The sequence below is a fragment of the Semicossyphus pulcher genome, unplaced genomic scaffold, assembly GCF_022749685.1.
Source record: "Semicossyphus pulcher isolate SPU_LCO1_2020_fin unplaced genomic scaffold, fSemPul1.0.p SCAF_21, whole genome shotgun sequence".
Lineage (NCBI taxonomy): Eukaryota > Metazoa > Chordata > Actinopteri > Labriformes > Labridae > Semicossyphus > Semicossyphus pulcher.
In genome coordinates this window covers 23,663,398-23,681,865 of record NW_027211695.1, presented here as the reverse complement: position 1 = coordinate 23,681,865, position 18,468 = coordinate 23,663,398, and positions in this window count along the sequence as shown.

Sequence of the window (18,468 nt, the reverse complement as noted above, 5' to 3'; positions counted from 1 at the left end):
TCCCCGTAGTAACTGTACAACGGACACTAGTCTCTACCGAGACTCCCAAAACAACTTACAGACCAACACGCCACCCAAACACCAGTAGGAAAAACCTGGATTGGTCCCTGAAAACCCGGAAAAGTTGTCTCATCATCGGTGACTCGAATCTGGCTAACATCCCACCACACACGAACGAGGATGTCCAGATTGACAGCTATCCGGGCGCTAAATTCTCCCACGTGGAACCGCTGCTACAAGCACACAGGGACAACACCACGGTGAAGAAAGTAGTGCTCTCTTTCGGGATCAATAACAGGGAAAACAAACCAAAGGAAACAACAATAAAGCAGGTGCAGAAGGCTCGCAGAGCATCCAAACTTGCATTCCCGGACGCAGAAATCTACATCCCGGTGATCAACTACTCGGACACACTACCCCCGGAACAACAGAGGAACCTGGATACACTGAATAAGTACATCATGGAGAATACGAATCACATCCCAAAACTGCGGAAACAGGACTTTAAAACAGCAAGGGACAACGTCCACTGGACCACAGAAACAGCAGAAAAGATGCTGCAACACTGGATGACGCATTTAAACTAGACATCCCCACAAGCCTACAAACTGAGGAGGGGAGCAAGAACATAGTACTCCTGGCCAACAACTTTCAACCGACAGAGCCCCAAATAAAACTACTGGAAAAAGGACTTTCCTTCATCCCCACGCTAGATATCCACAAACAACAGAGGAATAACCTAAGACAGGACATAGGAATATACCACAGGAAACTAAAACTGGCAGCCTTTTTCCAAAACAAGAGAAAAAAGGACAGGATACCCTTCATGCCCACATCCAAATGGGAGCCTAGAGGGGGACAAATTGCCCAGGAAATCACCGACTTGATCACCCTAGACAGGGAAGCACTAGACGTACTGCCAGAACAACATAGAGATCACTGTAACCTAACGCAGGAGGAGGTAACAGCCCTCAGGAACCTAGCCAAAAACAGAAACATAGTCATTAAACCAGCAGACAAGGGAAGCGCTATAGTGATCATGGACAGAGAACAGTACATCTGGGAGGCTGAGAGACAGCTCAACAACCAGGAACACTACAGGAAACTACAGGAACCCACTTACCTAAAAACGGTGGAGGACATAAATAAAATCATAGATACGCTGTTGGACAAAAAATACATAAATACGAAACAGAGCAGCTACCTAAAGGGAAAAGAAGCACCCAGAGCCAGGATATTCTACCTACTACCCAAGATTCACAAAGCACCAGACACATGGCCTAAACCGTATGAGATTCCATCAGGAAGGCCGATTGTCTCTGACTGCAACAGTGAATCCTACAGGACGGCAGAATACATAGATTTCTTTCTAAATCCTCTGTCGAACCGCCATCCTAGCTACATAAAGGACACCTATGATTTTGTAGCCAAAATCAGAGGCATCACCGTCCCACAGTCTGCGTTTTTATTCAGTATAGATGTAGACAGCCTATACACCAACATAGAAACAACAGAGGGACTAAAAGCAGTTAGGAAATGGTTCAACAAATACCCGGACAAAGACAGACCGGATGCAGAAATCCTGGAACTCCTGTTCATCAACCTGACGAAAAACGACTTTGAATTCAACCAGGAATTTTACCTCCAAATCAAAGGGACAGCAATGGGCAAGAAATTCGCACCAGCCTATGCGGACATTTACATGGCTGACTGGGAAGAAACAGTCTTCGAGAAATGCACACACAAACCCACACACTACTTTAGATATTTAGATGACATCTGGGGCACATGGACACACGGCACAGACACATTTTTAGACTTCATGAACATCTTAAACACGCACCACACATCGATCAAAGTTAAACACACCACACATAACTCCTCAATTAATTTCTTAGACACCACCACATACAAAGGCCCTGATTTTAACCGCACTAACACATTAGACACAAAGGTTTATTTCAAAGATACTGACACACATTCATTACTACACAAAAACAGCTTCCACCCAAAACACACATTCAGAGGACTTGTTAAATCCCAACTCTTAAGATTCCACAGAATCTGCAGCCAGTCCACGGAATTTGAAAAGGCCACTCAGACTCTATATGGGTCGTTGAGGAAAAGAGGCTACGCCCGGAGCTTCCTGAGGAAAATCCGAAAGTCGTTTCTGGAAACAAAGGAGAAGAACCTCAAAACTCCCATCCCCCTGATAACAACTTACTCGAGCCTAAGTATCCACATTAACAACAGAATCAAAAGGAACTTTGAAGACACTCAAAGGAACAATTCTGTGATGCAGGAATTTAGGATCATATCAGCATATAGGAAAAACAAAAACTTACAGGACATCTTAGTCAAAAGTAAACTAAAACCAAAACCGGGACAACCACACAAAAACAAACCGCAGTTCTTTAAAGAGAAAAAATCTGTAAAGAACAGGGGAACCAAACAGGTATTTCCCATCCTCCAGAAAATCAATCTGGACACAAGAAACTGCGTGTACATCATCACATGCAATAAATGCGGGAGCCAGTACATAGGAGAAACAGGGAATTCCATCCGAATCCGACTGGCACAACACAGATATAACATTAAGAACCAGAAAGAAATGCACACTAAATTAGTCCCACATTTTCTGGAACACGGCCTTCAATCACTAGAAGTGAGCGGACTCGAACACAACATTAATTGGACAGCTGCACAACGGCAGCAGACAGAGAGATACTGGATTCGTCAACTCGACACCAGATATCCCACTGGACTGAACATTAAATAAATTTGACATGCTTTCTCAGCCCGACCTGCCGAGTATCAGAGTGAGGTTGGAATCAGGGAATCCACAGATGGCCTATGCATTCCCTGTCTTTTTTAGAAGCACAAGTCAGTTAAAACTGACAGCTCTAGAAAGCAGGATCCGTTGTCCCGAACCTAACCAGCTCGTGCCTCTGGGGAAGCAGCCCTGCCATTGGCAGACTGTCCAGATCAAACCGATCAATGAGAAAGGAGGGGGCGGAGAAAGCGGGCGGAGCCCAAAATACACAGACACAAATAGAGCAGCAAAACACTGAGCAGCCACACTGCCTGATGAAGATCTAACCAGATCGAAACGTCGCGACCTACACACCGAGAAAAAGGACAAGCTTCCACCTCCAGCAAGAACCAGAAGGACGAACCCTCCCTCCACGGAAGAGAACTCTCTCCACAGAGGACCAACAAGGAGCAAAACTGACTTAGGTTGATACCTTACTCAGTTTACTCAGGAGACCTTCACAAAGGACCTCTCCACACGCTGCAGCAGCCCTCCAGCAGAAACAGCACTCCGGAGGACTCAGCCTACAGCACAAAAACACAAATCTAACACAGGTCGATACCTAACGGTGCCAACTAAAGCCTTGTTAAATTTGTTAGGTAAGTATGAGCCACAAAGGTAGACGCCAGCCCCGGGCTGACAACACACACTACCAGAGAGGCTACACCACAGCACACACACAGCACCACAGGAAAAGACAAATGACACAGTGTCAGAGCTCTTTTCAAATCACGGTGAGAATAATGTTTAATTTGATCCGTATGGTACACCACCTGCGCAATATTACTGTCAGCGTGGACCACAACAAAGAGTCCAGACCGGATCCTCCCAGCCTGCTACGCAAGATGAAGGAACTGATGGATCTCATCAAACCAGCTTGCCCGACAGGGAAAACCTTGCTCCTCCTGGAAGGCAATGCTAGAAACTGGGGCTACAATACTCGAGTAATCCTTGATGGACACTACACTGATGAGATCGACAGACTGTCCGCAGAGCTCTCCCAGGTGCTCACAGGAAACTGGAGAGAACCATGGGAAGTAGCTCAACGCTGGGCCTGGAACAACCTCGGCAAGAGACTGCACAGGAGCTCTCTGGAGCACACCAGGGCCATCATCATCAGCGTAAACAGCCCCAAAACAACACCTTCACAGCCACCGACCACCACTCAGAACCGGTACAGCGTGCTGACGGAGGAAACCGAGAGGGAGACAGAGACCGGCAACAGCTCTCAGAGTGCTAGCACAGGAGAGAATGAAAATCCTGCCCCCTGGACGATCCCTCCAAGGATCGCCCCTGCAGACACGCCGGCACTGTCACAGACAGAATTCCCTCAGATTCCAAAAACCCGACGCACGCCGAACAACAGGAGCCGTGAGAATAAAAAGAGGAGCAACGCAGAACCAGCCGCGACTCCCCCTCCGGCCTTCCAGCCGTCTGAGATTTCCCCGGCAGGCTCACCACTTGCACCTTCTTCCCTGCAGCTCTCTACCCACTCGGTCACTCCAACACCTAGACCGAGATCCCGCCTGCATGCCTCCCCCACTGCCTCTGCATCCTGTGCGCCTGCCTCCCTCATCTCCCCAGCATCTAATTTGGATGCTTCTCTCCTCCCTTCTCACTCTCCATTTTCTGCTTCCCTCCTCTCCACCCACACCTCTCACTCATCTGTGCCTAATCTTAACCTTTCACCCTGCATGCCTGACCTGAACCCTCCTGCCTTATCTATTAACCTTTCCCTCGACCCTAACTCTAACCCTAACCAAATTCCATCTTCTCTCTCTACCCCGGCTCCTGCTGCCTCGTCTCCTAATCCTTCCCCTGACTCTAACCCTAACCCACCTCCATCCTCTCCCTCGCTCCCGTCTCCTGCTGCCTTGTCCCCTAATCTTTCCCCGGACACTAACCCTAACTTGAATCAACTTTCACCCTCTCTCTCCATCCCGTTTCCTGACCTCTCCACTGCACCGGCTTCTCCAGCCTCCTCTCCCTCCTCCCCCACTCCTCCCAGGGCGCACATCTTCCCCGTAGTAACTGTACAACGGACACTAGTCTCTACCGAGACTCCCAAAACAACTTACAGACCAACACGCCACCCAAACACCAGTAGGAAAAACCTGGATTGGTCCCTGAAAACCCGGAAAAGTTGTCTCATCATCGGTGACTCGAATCTGGCTAACATCCCACCACACACGAACGAGGATGTCCAGATTGACAGCTATCCGGGCGCTAAATTCTCCCACGTGGAACCGCTGCTACAAGCACACAGGGACAACACCACGGTGAAGAAAGTAGTGCTCTCTTTCGGGATCAATAACAGGGAAAACAAACCAAAGGAAACAACAATAAAGCAGGTGCAGAAGGCTCGCAGAGCATCCAAACTTGCATTCCCGGACGCAGAAATCTACATCCCGGTGATCAACTACTCGGACACACTACCCCCGGAACAACAGAGGAACCTGGATACACTGAATAAGTACATCATGGAGAATACGAATCACATCCCAAAACTGCGGAAACAGGACTTTAAAACAGCAAGGGACAACGTCCACTGGACCACAGAAACAGCAGAAAAGATGCTGCAACACTGGATGACGCATTTAAACTAGACATCCCCACAAGCCTACAAACTGAGGAGGGGAGCAAGAACATAGTACTCCTGGCCAACAACTTTCAACCGACAGAGCCCCAAATAAAACTACTGGAAAAAGGACTTTCCTTCATCCCCACGCTAGATATCCACAAACAACAGAGGAATAACCTAAGACAGGACATAGGAATATACCACAGGAAACTAAAACTGGCAGCCTTTTTCCAAAACAAGAGAAAAAAGGACAGGATACCCTTCATGCCCACATCCAAATGGGAGCCTAGAGGGGGACAAATTGCCCAGGAAATCACCGACTTGATCACCCTAGACAGGGAAGCACTAGACGTACTGCCAGAACAACATAGAGATCACTGTAACCTAACGCAGGAGGAGGTAACAGCCCTCAGGAACCTAGCCAAAAACAGAAACATAGTCATTAAACCAGCAGACAAGGGAAGCGCTATAGTGATCATGGACAGAGAACAGTACATCTGGGAGGCTGAGAGACAGCTCAACAACCAGGAACACTACAGGAAACTACAGGAACCCACTTACCTAAAAACGGTGGAGGACATAAATAAAATCATAGATACGCTGTTGGACAAAAAATACATAAATACGAAACAGAGCAGCTACCTAAAGGGAAAAGAAGCACCCAGAGCCAGGATATTCTACCTACTACCCAAGATTCACAAAGCACCAGACACATGGCCTAAACCGTATGAGATTCCATCAGGAAGGCCGATTGTCTCTGACTGCAACAGTGAATCCTACAGGACGGCAGAATACATAGATTTCTTTCTAAATCCTCTGTCGAACCGCCATCCTAGCTACATAAAGGACACCTATGATTTTGTAGCCAAAATCAGAGGCATCACCGTCCCACAGTCTGCGTTTTTATTCAGTATAGATGTAGACAGCCTATACACCAACATAGAAACAACAGAGGGACTAAAAGCAGTTAGGAAATGGTTCAACAAATACCCGGACAAAGACAGACCGGATGCAGAAATCCTGGAACTCCTGTTCATCAACCTGACGAAAAACGACTTTGAATTCAACCAGGAATTTTACCTCCAAATCAAAGGGACAGCAATGGGCAAGAAATTCGCACCAGCCTATGCGGACATTTACATGGCTGACTGGGAAGAAACAGTCTTCGAGAAATGCACACACAAACCCACACACTACTTTAGATATTTAGATGACATCTGGGGCACATGGACACACGGCACAGACACATTTTTAGACTTCATGAACATCTTAAACACGCACCACACATCGATCAAAGTTAAACACACCACACATAACTCCTCAATTAATTTCTTAGACACCACCACATACAAAGGCCCTGATTTTAACCGCACTAACACATTAGACACAAAGGTTTATTTCAAAGATACTGACACACATTCATTACTACACAAAAACAGCTTCCACCCAAAACACACATTCAGAGGACTTGTTAAATCCCAACTCTTAAGATTCCACAGAATCTGCAGCCAGTCCACGGAATTTGAAAAGGCCACTCAGACTCTATATGGGTCGTTGAGGAAAAGAGGCTACGCCCGGAGCTTCCTGAGGAAAATCCGAAAGTCGTTTCTGGAAACAAAGGAGAAGAACCTCAAAACTCCCATCCCCCTGATAACAACTTACTCGAGCCTAAGTATCCACATTAACAACAGAATCAAAAGGAACTTTGAAGACACTCAAAGGAACAATTCTGTGATGCAGGAATTTAGGATCATATCAGCATATAGGAAAAACAAAAACTTACAGGACATCTTAGTCAAAAGTAAACTAAAACCAAAACCGGGACAACCACACAAAAACAAACCGCAGTTCTTTAAAGAGAAAAAATCTGTAAAGAACAGGGGAACCAAACAGGTATTTCCCATCCTCCAGAAAATCAATCTGGACACAAGAAACTGCGTGTACATCATCACATGCAATAAATGCGGGAGCCAGTACATAGGAGAAACAGGGAATTCCATCCGAATCCGACTGGCACAACACAGATATAACATTAAGAACCAGAAAGAAATGCACACTAAATTAGTCCCACATTTTCTGGAACACGGCCTTCAATCACTAGAAGTGAGCGGACTCGAACACAACATTAATTGGACAGCTGCACAACGGCAGCAGACAGAGAGATACTGGATTCGTCAACTCGACACCAGATATCCCACTGGACTGAACATTAAATAAATTTGACATGCTTTCTCAGCCCGACCTGCCGAGTATCAGAGTGAGGTTGGAATCAGGGAATCCACAGATGGCCTATGCATTCCCTGTCTTTTTTAGAAGCACAAGTCAGTTAAAACTGACAGCTCTAGAAAGCAGGATCCGTTGTCCCGAACCTAACCAGCTCGTGCCTCTGGGGAAGCAGCCCTGCCATTGGCAGACTGTCCAGATCAAACCGATCAATGAGAAAGGAGGGGGCGGAGAAAGCGGGCGGAGCCCAAAATACACAGACACAAATAGAGCAGCAAAACACTGAGCAGCCACACTGCCTGATGAAGATCTAACCAGATCGAAACGTCGCGACCTACACACCGAGAAAAAGGACAAGCTTCCACCTCCAGCAAGAACCAGAAGGACGAACCCTCCCTCCACGGAAGAGAACTCTCTCCACAGAGGACCAACAAGGAGCAAAACTGACTTAGGTTGATACCTTACTCAGTTTACTCAGGAGACCTTCACAAAGGACCTCTCCACACGCTGCAGCAGCCCTCCAGCAGAAACAGCACTCCGGAGGACTCAGCCTACAGCACAAAAACACAAATCTAACACAGGTCGATACCTAACGGTGCCAACTAAAGCCTTGTTAAATTTGTTAGGTAAGTATGAGCCACAAAGGTAGACGCCAGCCCCGGGCTGACAACACACACTACCAGAGAGGCTACACCACAGCACACACACAGCACCACAGGAAAAGACAAATGACACAGTGTCAGAGCTCTTTTCAAATCACGGTGAGAATAATGTTTAATTTGATCCGTATGGTACACCACCTGCGCAATATTACTGTCAGCGTGGAACACAACAAAGAGTCCAGACCGGATCCTCCCAGCCTGCTACGCAAGATGAAGGAACTGATGGATCTCATCAAACCAGCTTGCCCGACAGGGAAAACCTTGCTCCTCCTGGAAGGCAATGCTAGAAACTGGGGCTACAATACTCGAGTAATCCTTGATGGACACTACACTGATGAGATCGACAGACTGTCCGCAGAGCTCTCCCAGGTGCTCACAGGAAACTGGAGAGAACCATGGGAAGTAGCTCAACGCTGGGCCTGGAACAACCTCGGCAAGAGACTGCACAGGAGCTCTCTGGAGCACACCAGGGCCATCATCATCAGCGTAAACAGCCCCAAAACAACACCTTCACAGCCACCGACCACCACTCAGAACCGGTACAGCGTGCTGACGGAGGAAACCGAGAGGGAGACAGAGACCGGCAACAGCTCTCAGAGTGCTAGCACAGGAGAGAATGAAAATCCTGCCCCCTGGACGATCCCTCCAAGGATCGCCCCTGCAGACACGCCGGCACTGTCACAGACAGAATTCCCTCAGATTCCAAAAACCCGACGCACGCCGAACAACAGGAGCCGTGAGAATAAAAAGAGGAGCAACGCAGAACCAGCCGCGACTCCCCCTCCGGCCTTCCAGCCGTCTGAGATTTCCCCGGCAGGCTCACCACTTGCACCTTCTTCCCTGCAGCTCTCTACCCACTCGGTCACTCCAACACCTAGACCGAGATCCCGCCTGCATGCCTCCCCCACTGCCTCTGCATCCTGTGCGCCTGCCTCCCTCATCTCCCCAGCATCTAATTTGGATGCTTCTCTCCTCCCTTCTCACTCTCCATTTTCTGCTTCCCTCCTCTCCACCCACACCTCTCACTCATCTGTGCCTAATCTTAACCTTTCACCCTGCATGCCTGACCTGAACCCTCCTGCCTTATCTATTAACCTTTCCCTCGACCCTAACTCTAACCCTAACCAAATTCCATCTTCTCTCTCTACCCCGGCTCCTGCTGCCTCGTCTCCTAATCCTTCCCCTGACTCTAACCCTAACCCACCTCCATCCTCTCCCTCGCTCCCGTCTCCTGCTGCCTTGTCCCCTAATCTTTCCCCGGACACTAACCCTAACTTGAATCAACTTTCACCCTCTCTCTCCATCCCGTTTCCTGACCTCTCCACTGCACCGGCTTCTCCAGCCTCCTCTCCCTCCTCCCCCACTCCTCCCAGGGCGCACATCTTCCCCGTAGTAACTGTACAACGGACACTAGTCTCTACCGAGACTCCCAAAACAACTTACAGACCAACACGCCACCCAAACACCAGTAGGAAAAACCTGGATTGGTCCCTGAAAACCCGGAAAAGTTGTCTCATCATCGGTGACTCGAATCTGGCTAACATCCCACCACACACGAACGAGGATGTCCAGATTGACAGCTATCCGGGCGCTAAATTCTCCCACGTGGAACCGCTGCTACAAGCACACAGGGACAACACCACGGTGAAGAAAGTAGTGCTCTCTTTCGGGATCAATAACAGGGAAAACAAACCAAAAGAAACAACAATAAAGCAGGTGCAGAAGGCTCGCAGAGCATCCAAACTTGCATTCCCGGACGCAGAAATCTACATCCCGGTGATCAACTACTCGGACACACTACCCCCGGAACAACAGAGGAACCTGGATACACTGAATAAGTACATCATGGAGAATACGAATCACATCCCAAAACTGCGGAAACAGGACTTTAAAACAGCAAGGGACAACGTCCACTGGACCACAGAAACAGCAGAAAAGATGCTGCAACACTGGATGATGCATTTAAACTAGACATCCCCACAAGCCTACAAACTGAGGAGGGGAGCAAGAACATAGTACTCCTGGCCAACAACTTTCAACCGACAGAGCCCCAAATAAAACTACTGGAAAAAGGACTTTCCTTCATCCCCACGCTAGATATCCACAAACAACAGAGGAATAACCTAAGACAGGACATAGGAATATACCACAGGAAACTAAAACTGGCAGCCTTTTTCCAAAACAAGAGAAAAAAGGACAGGATACCCTTCATGCCCACATCCAAATGGGAGCCTAGAGGGGGACAAATTGCCCAGGAAATCACCGACTTGATCACCCTAGACAGGGAAGCACTAGACGTACTGCCAGAACAACATAGAGATCACTGTAACCTAACGCAGGAGGAGGTAACAGCCCTCAGGAACCTAGCCAAAAACAGAAACATAGTCATTAAACCAGCAGACAAGGGAAGCGCTATAGTGATCATGGACAGAGAACAGTACATCTGGGAGGCTGAGAGACAGCTCAACAACCAGGAACACTACAGGAAACTACAGGAACCCACTTACCTAAAAACGGTGGAGGACATAAATAAAATCATAGATACGCTGTTGGACAAAAAATACATAAATACGAAACAGAGCAGCTACCTAAAGGGAAAAGAAGCACCCAGAGCCAGGATATTCTACCTACTACCCAAGATTCACAAAGCACCAGACACATGGCCTAAACCGTATGAGATTCCATCAGGAAGGCCGATTGTCTCTGACTGCAACAGTGAATCCTACAGGACGGCAGAATACATAGATTTCTTTCTAAATCCTCTGTCGAACCGCCATCCTAGCTACATAAAGGACACCTATGATTTTGTAGCCAAAATCAGAGGCATCACCGTCCCACAGTCTGCGTTTTTATTCAGTATAGATGTAGACAGCCTATACACCAACATAGAAACAACAGAGGGACTAAAAGCAGTTAGGAAATGGTTCAACAAATACCCGGACAAAGACAGACCGGATGCAGAAATCCTGGAACTCCTGTTCATCAACCTGACGAAAAACGACTTTGAATTCAACCAGGAATTTTACCTCCAAATCAAAGGGACAGCAATGGGCAAGAAATTCGCACCAGCCTATGCGGACATTTACATGGCTGACTGGGAAGAAACAGTCTTCGAGAAATGCACGCACAAACCCACACACTACTTTAGATATTTAGATGACATCTGGGGCACATGGACACACGGCACAGACACATTTTTAGACTTCATGAACATCTTAAACACGCACCACACATCGATCAAAGTTAAACACACCACACATAACTCCTCAATTAATTTCTTAGACACCACCACATACAAAGGCCCTGATTTTAACCGCACTAACACATTAGACACAAAGGTTTATTTCAAAGATACTGACACACATTCATTACTACACAAAAACAGCTTCCACCCAAAACACACATTCAGAGGACTTGTTAAATCCCAACTCTTAAGATTCCACAGAATCTGCAGCCAGTCCACGGAATTTGAAAAGGCCACTCAGACTCTATATGGGTCGTTGAGGAAAAGAGGCTACGCCCGGAGCTTCCTGAGGAAAATCCGAAAGTCGTTTCTGGAAACAAAGGAGAAGAACCTCAAAACTCCCATCCCCCTGATAACAACTTACTCGAGCCTAAGTATCCACATTAACAACAGAATCAAAAGGAACTTTGAAGACACTCAAAGGAACAATTCTGTGATGCAGGAATTTAGGATCATATCAGCATATAGGAAAAACAAAAACTTACAGGACATCTTAGTCAAAAGTAAACTAAAACCAAAACCGGGACAACCACACAAAAACAAACCGCAGTTCTTTAAAGAGAAAAAATCTGTAAAGAACAGGGGAACCAAACAGGTATTTCCCATCCTCCAGAAAATCAATCTGGACACAAGAAACTGCGTGTACATCATCACATGCAATAAATGCGGGAGCCAGTACATAGGAGAAACAGGGAATTCCATCCGAATCCGACTGGCACAACACAGATATAACATTAAGAACCAGAAAGAAATGCACACTAAATTAGTCCCACATTTTCTGGAACACGGCCTTCAATCACTAGAAGTGAGCGGACTCGAACACAACATTAATTGGACAGCTGCACAACGGCAGCAGACAGAGAGATACTGGATTCGTCAACTCGACACCAGATATCCCACTGGACTGAACATTAAATAAATTTGACATGCTTTCTCAGCCCGACCTGCCGAGTATCAGAGTGAGGTTGGAATCAGGGAATCCACAGATGGCCTATGCATTCCCTGTCTTTTTTAGAAGCACAAGTCAGTTAAAACTGACAGCTCTAGAAAGCAGGATCCGTTGTCCCGAACCTAACCAGCTCGTGCCTCTGGGGAAGCAGCCCTGCCATTGGCAGACTGTCCAGATCAAACCGATCAATGAGAAAGGAGGGGGCGGAGAAAGCGGGCGGAGCCCAAAATACACAGACACAAATAGAGCAGCAAAACACTGAGCAGCCACACTGCCTGATGAAGATCTAACCAGATCGAAACGTCGCGACCTACACACCGAGAAAAAGGACAAGCTTCCACCTCCAGCAAGAACCAGAAGGACGAACCCTCCCTCCACGGAAGAGAACTCTCTCCACAGAGGACCAACAAGGAGCAAAACTGACTTAGGTTGATACCTTACTCAGTTTACTCAGGAGACCTTCACAAAGGACCTCTCCACACGCTGCAGCAGCCCTCCAGCAGAAACAGCACTCCGGAGGACTCAGCCTACAGCACAAAAACACAAATCTAACACAGGTCGATACCTAACGGTGCCAACTAAAGCCTTGTGAAATTTGTTAGGTAAGTATGAGCCACAAAGGTAGACGCCAGCCCCGGGCTGACAACACACACTACCAGAGAGGCTACACCACAGCACACACACAGCACCACAGGAAAAGACAAATGACACAGTGTCAGAGCTCTTTTCAAATCACGGTGAGAATAATGTTTAATTTGATCCGTATGGTACACCACCTGCGCAATATTACTGTCAGCGTGGACCACAACAAAGAGTCCAGACCGGATCCTCCCAGCCTGCTACGCAAGATGAAGGAACTGATGGATCTCATCAAACCAGCTTGCCCGACAGGGAAAACCTTGCTCCTCCTGGAAGGCAATGCTAGAAACTGGGGCTACAATACTCGAGTAATCCTTGATGGACACTACACTGATGAGATCGACAGACTGTCCGCAGAGCTCTCCCAGGTGCTCACAGGAAACTGGAGAGAACCATGGGAAGTAGCTCAACGCTGGGCCTGGAACAACTTCGGCAAGAGACTGCACAGGAGCTCTCTGGAGCACACCAGGGCCATCATCATCAGCGTAAACAGCCCCAAAACAACACCTTCACAGCCACCGACCACCACTCAGAACCGGTACAGCGTGCTGACGGAGGAAACCGAGAGGGAGACAGAGACCGGCAACAGCTCTCAGAGTGCTAGCACAGGAGAGAATGAAAATCCTGCCCCCTGGACGATCCCTCCAAGGATCGCCCCTGCAGACACGCCGGCACTGTCACAGACAGAATTCCCTCAGATTCCAAAAACCCGACGCACGCCGAACAACAGGAGCCGTGAGAATAAAAAGAGGAGCAACACAGAACCAGCCGCGACTCCCCCTCCGGCCTTCCAGCCGTCTGAGATTTCCCCGGCAGGCTCACCACTTGCACCTTCTTCCCTGCAGCTCTCTACCCACTCGGTCACTCCAACACCTAGACCGAGATCCCGCCTGCATGCCTCCCCCACCGCCTCTGCATCCTGCGCGCCTGCCTCCCTCATCTCCCCAGCATCTAACTTGGATGCTTCTCTCCTCCCTTCTCACTCTCCATTTTCTGCTTCCCTCCTCTCCACCCACACCTCTCACTCATCTGTGCCTAATCTTAACCTTTCACCCTGCATGCCTGACCTGAACCCTCCTGCCTTATCTATTAACCTTTCCCTCGACCCTAACTCTAACCCTAACCAAATTCCATCTTCTCTCTCTACCCCGGCTCCTGCTGCCTCGTCTCCTAATCCTTCCCCTGACTCTAACCCTAACCCACCTCCATCCTCTCCCTCGCTCCCGTCTCCTGCTGCCTTGTCCCCTAATCTTTCCCCGGACACTAACCCTAACTTGAATCAACTTTCATCCTCTCTCTCCATCCCGTTTCCTGACCTCTCCACTGCACCGGCTTCTCCAGCCTCCTCTCCCTCCTCCCCCACTCCTCCCAGGGCGCACATCTTCCCCGTAGTAACTGTACAACGGACACTAGTCTCTACCGAGACTCCCAAAACAACTCACAGACCAACACGCCACCCAAACACCAGTAGGAAAAACCTGGATTGGTCCCTGAAAACCCGGAAAAGTTGTCTCATCATCGGTGACTCGAATCTGGCTAACATCCCACCACACACGAACGAGGATGTCCAGATTGACAGCTATCCGGGCGCTAAATTCTCCCACGTGGAACCGCTGCTACAAGCACACAGGGACAACACCACGGTGAAGAAAGTAGTGCTCTCTTTCGGGATCAATAACAGGGAAAACAAACCAAAGGAAACAACAATAAAGCAGGTGCAGAAGGCTCGCAGAGCATCCAAACTTGCATTCCCGGACGCAGAAATCTACATCCCGGTGATCAACTACTCGGACACACTACCCCCGGAACAACAGAGGAACCTGGATACACTGAATAAGTACATCATGGAGAATACGAATCACATCCCAAAACTGCGGAAACAGGACTTTAAAACAGCAAGGGACAACGTCCACTGGACCACAGAAACAGCAGAACAGATGCTGCAACACTGGATGACGCATTTAAACTAGACATCCCCACAAGCCTACAAACTGAGGAGGGGAGCAAGAACATAGTACTCCTGGCCAACAACTTTCAACCGACAGAGCCCCAAATAAAACTACTGGAAAAAGGACTTTCCTTCATCCCCACGCTAGATATCCACAAACAACAGAGGAATAACCTAAGACAGGACATAGGAATATACCACAGGAAACTAAAACTGGCAGCCTTTTTCCAAAACAAGAGAAAAAAGGACAGGATACCCTTCATGCCCACATCCAAATGGGAGCCTAGAGGGGGACAAATTGCCCAGGAAATCACCGACTTGATCACCCTAGACAGGGAAGCACTAGACGTACTGCCAGAACAACATAGAGATCACTGTAACCTAACGCAGGAGGAGGTAACAGCCCTCAGGAACCTAGCCAAAAACAGAAACATAGTCATTAAACCAGCAGACAAGGGAAGCGCTATAGTGATCATGGACAGAGAACAGTACATCTGGGAGGCTGAGAGACAGCTCAACAACCAGGAACACTACAGGAAACTACAGGAACCCACTTACCTAAAAACAGTGGAGGACATAAATAAAATCATAGATACGCTGTTGGACAAAAAATACATAAATACGAAACAGAGCAGCTACCTAAAGGGAAAAGAAGCACCCAGAGCCAGGATATTCTACCTACTACCCAAGATTCACAAAGCACCAGACACATGGCCTAAACCGTATGAGATTCCATCAGGAAGGCCGATTGTCTCTGACTGCAACAGTGAATCCTACAGGACGGCAGAATACATAGATTTCTTTCTAAATCCTCTGTCGAACCGCCATCCTAGCTACATAAAGGACACCTATGATTTTGTAGCCAAAATCAGAGGCATCACCGTCCCACAGTCTGCGTTTTTATTCAGTATAGATGTAGACAGCCTATACACCAACATAGAAACAACAGAGGGACTAAAAGCAGTTAGGAAATGGTTCAACAAATACCCGGACAAAGACAGACCGGATGCAGAAATCCTGGAACTCCTGTTCATCAACCTGACGAAAAACGACTTTGAATTCAACCAGGAATTTTACCTCCAAATCAAAGGGACAGCAATGGGCAAGAAATTCGCACCAGCCTATGCGGACATTTACATGGCTGACTGGGAAGAAACAGTCTTCGAGAAATGCACACACAAACCCACACACTACTTTAGATATTTAGATGACATCTGGGGCACATGGACACACGGCACAGACACATTTTTAGACTTCATGAACATCTTAAACACGCACCACACATCGATCAAAGTTAAACACACCACACATAACTCCTCAATTAATTTCTTAGACACCACCACATACAAAGGCCCTGATTTTAACCGCACTAACACATTAGACACAAAGGTTTATTTCAAAGATACTGACACACATTCATTACTACACAAAAACAGCTTCCACCCAAAACACACATTCAGAGGACTTGTTAAATCCCAACTCTTAAGATTCCACAGAATCTGCAGCCAGTCCACGGAATTTGAAAAGGCCACTCAGACTCTATATGGGTCGTTGAGGAAAAGAGGCTACGCCCGGAGCTTCCTGAGGAAAATCCGAAAGTCGTTTCTGGAAACAAAGGAGAAGAACCTCAAAACTCCCATCCCCCTGATAACAACTTACTCGAGCCTAAGTATCCACATTAACAACAGAATCAAAAGGAACTTTGAAGACACTCAAAGGAACAATTCTGTGATGCAGGAATTTAGGATCATATCAGCATATAGGAAAAACAAAAACTTACAGGACATCTTAGTCAAAAGTAAACTAAAACCAAAACCGGGACAACCACACAAAAACAAACCGCAGTTCTTTAAAGAGAAAAAATCTGTAAAGAACAGGGGAACCAAACAGGTATTTCCCATCCTCCAGAAAATCAATCTGGACACAAGAAACTGCGTGTACATCATCACATGCCACAAATGCGGGAGCCAGTACATAGGAGAAACAGGGAATTCCATCCGAATCCGACTGGCACAACACAGATATAACATTAAGAACCAGAAAGAAATGCACACTAAATTAGTCCCACATTTTCTGGAACACGGCCTTCAATCACTAGAAGTGAGCGGACTCGAACACAACATTAATTGGACAGCTGCACAACGGCAGCAGACAGAGAGATACTGGATTCGTCAACTCGACACCAGATATCCCACTGGACTGAACATTAAATAAATTTGACATGCTTTCTCAGCCCGACCTGCCGAGTATCAGAGTGAGGTTGGAATCAGGGAATCCACAGATGGCCTATGCATTCCCTGTCTTTTTTAGAAGCACAAGTCAGTTAAAACTGACAGCTCTAGAAAGCAGGATCCGTTGTCCCGAACCTAACCCATTTAGGGAGTTTTTTTATTTGATTTTATTTTACAATTATTTAAAAACAATTTGATTTCATTTTATTTTTAAAAAAAGAGAGAATTAAAAATTGCCAGTCACCATGAGCTGGGCTCATGATGACGGCTGGACCACAGTGCGGTACGGAAGGAGGGATGGTCGCCCCCGTTACCGCACCAACGACCAACGACCACCAGGCCCTGCAGGGTCATCCTGGGGGCGAGAGAGAGGGGATGATGGGGGGATGGACCGTGCTTTCCCTGTCTTCCCGGCTGGGAGACATGTTCGCTTCCCCTATCCTAACCCTAACCCTAGGTCGTCGGGAGACGAGATACCCTAATCCTAACCCAACCCTAACCCTAACCCTAACCCTAACCATTCAGGATTCACGCCTAACCTTAACCACTCAAGGCTCACGCCTAACCTTAACCAGTCGGATCCAACACTTTGAGTTGAATGCCTATCCCAATGGGCTCTCCTAACCCTAACCATCTGAGGAACATACCTAACCCGAACCCTTGGACTGGAAAAACTAACTCATCCATCTTCATCTCTACGGACTCCTCCCAAAGATCAAGGAACACACTCTCCATGACTCTCCAGAAGACTTCACAGCTGACCAGCCAAGAAGCCCAAGAAGTGTTCATTTTACCCAGAGGGCCTCCTCTAGAATCCAAACCGCTCACTTCTCATCTCCACTCTTCTATCGCTCTCTCACTTTCTCCCTCACACGGAGTTAGTAAGTAGGGCAACAGATAAGCCTAGACCGGCAGGGGAGGGTGCTAACCTTAGTCGAGGTACCCCTCTCTATATCTGTTTCTATAACACTTTCTCTCCCTCTCCCTCCTTCAAGATGAAGGAGCCTCACCACTCTTCTGTTCTCCCCTATCCCTCCTTTAGCCAGAGGAGTTCACCACTTTTCTCCTATTTACCACCGGGTCCAAGAGCATACCGCTAGGAGGTTCACTGAGTGAGATGCGTCGGCCCGTGCATTGCCTTCGGCCTCTGTACAACTGCATTGCCGTCGGGCAGCGTGG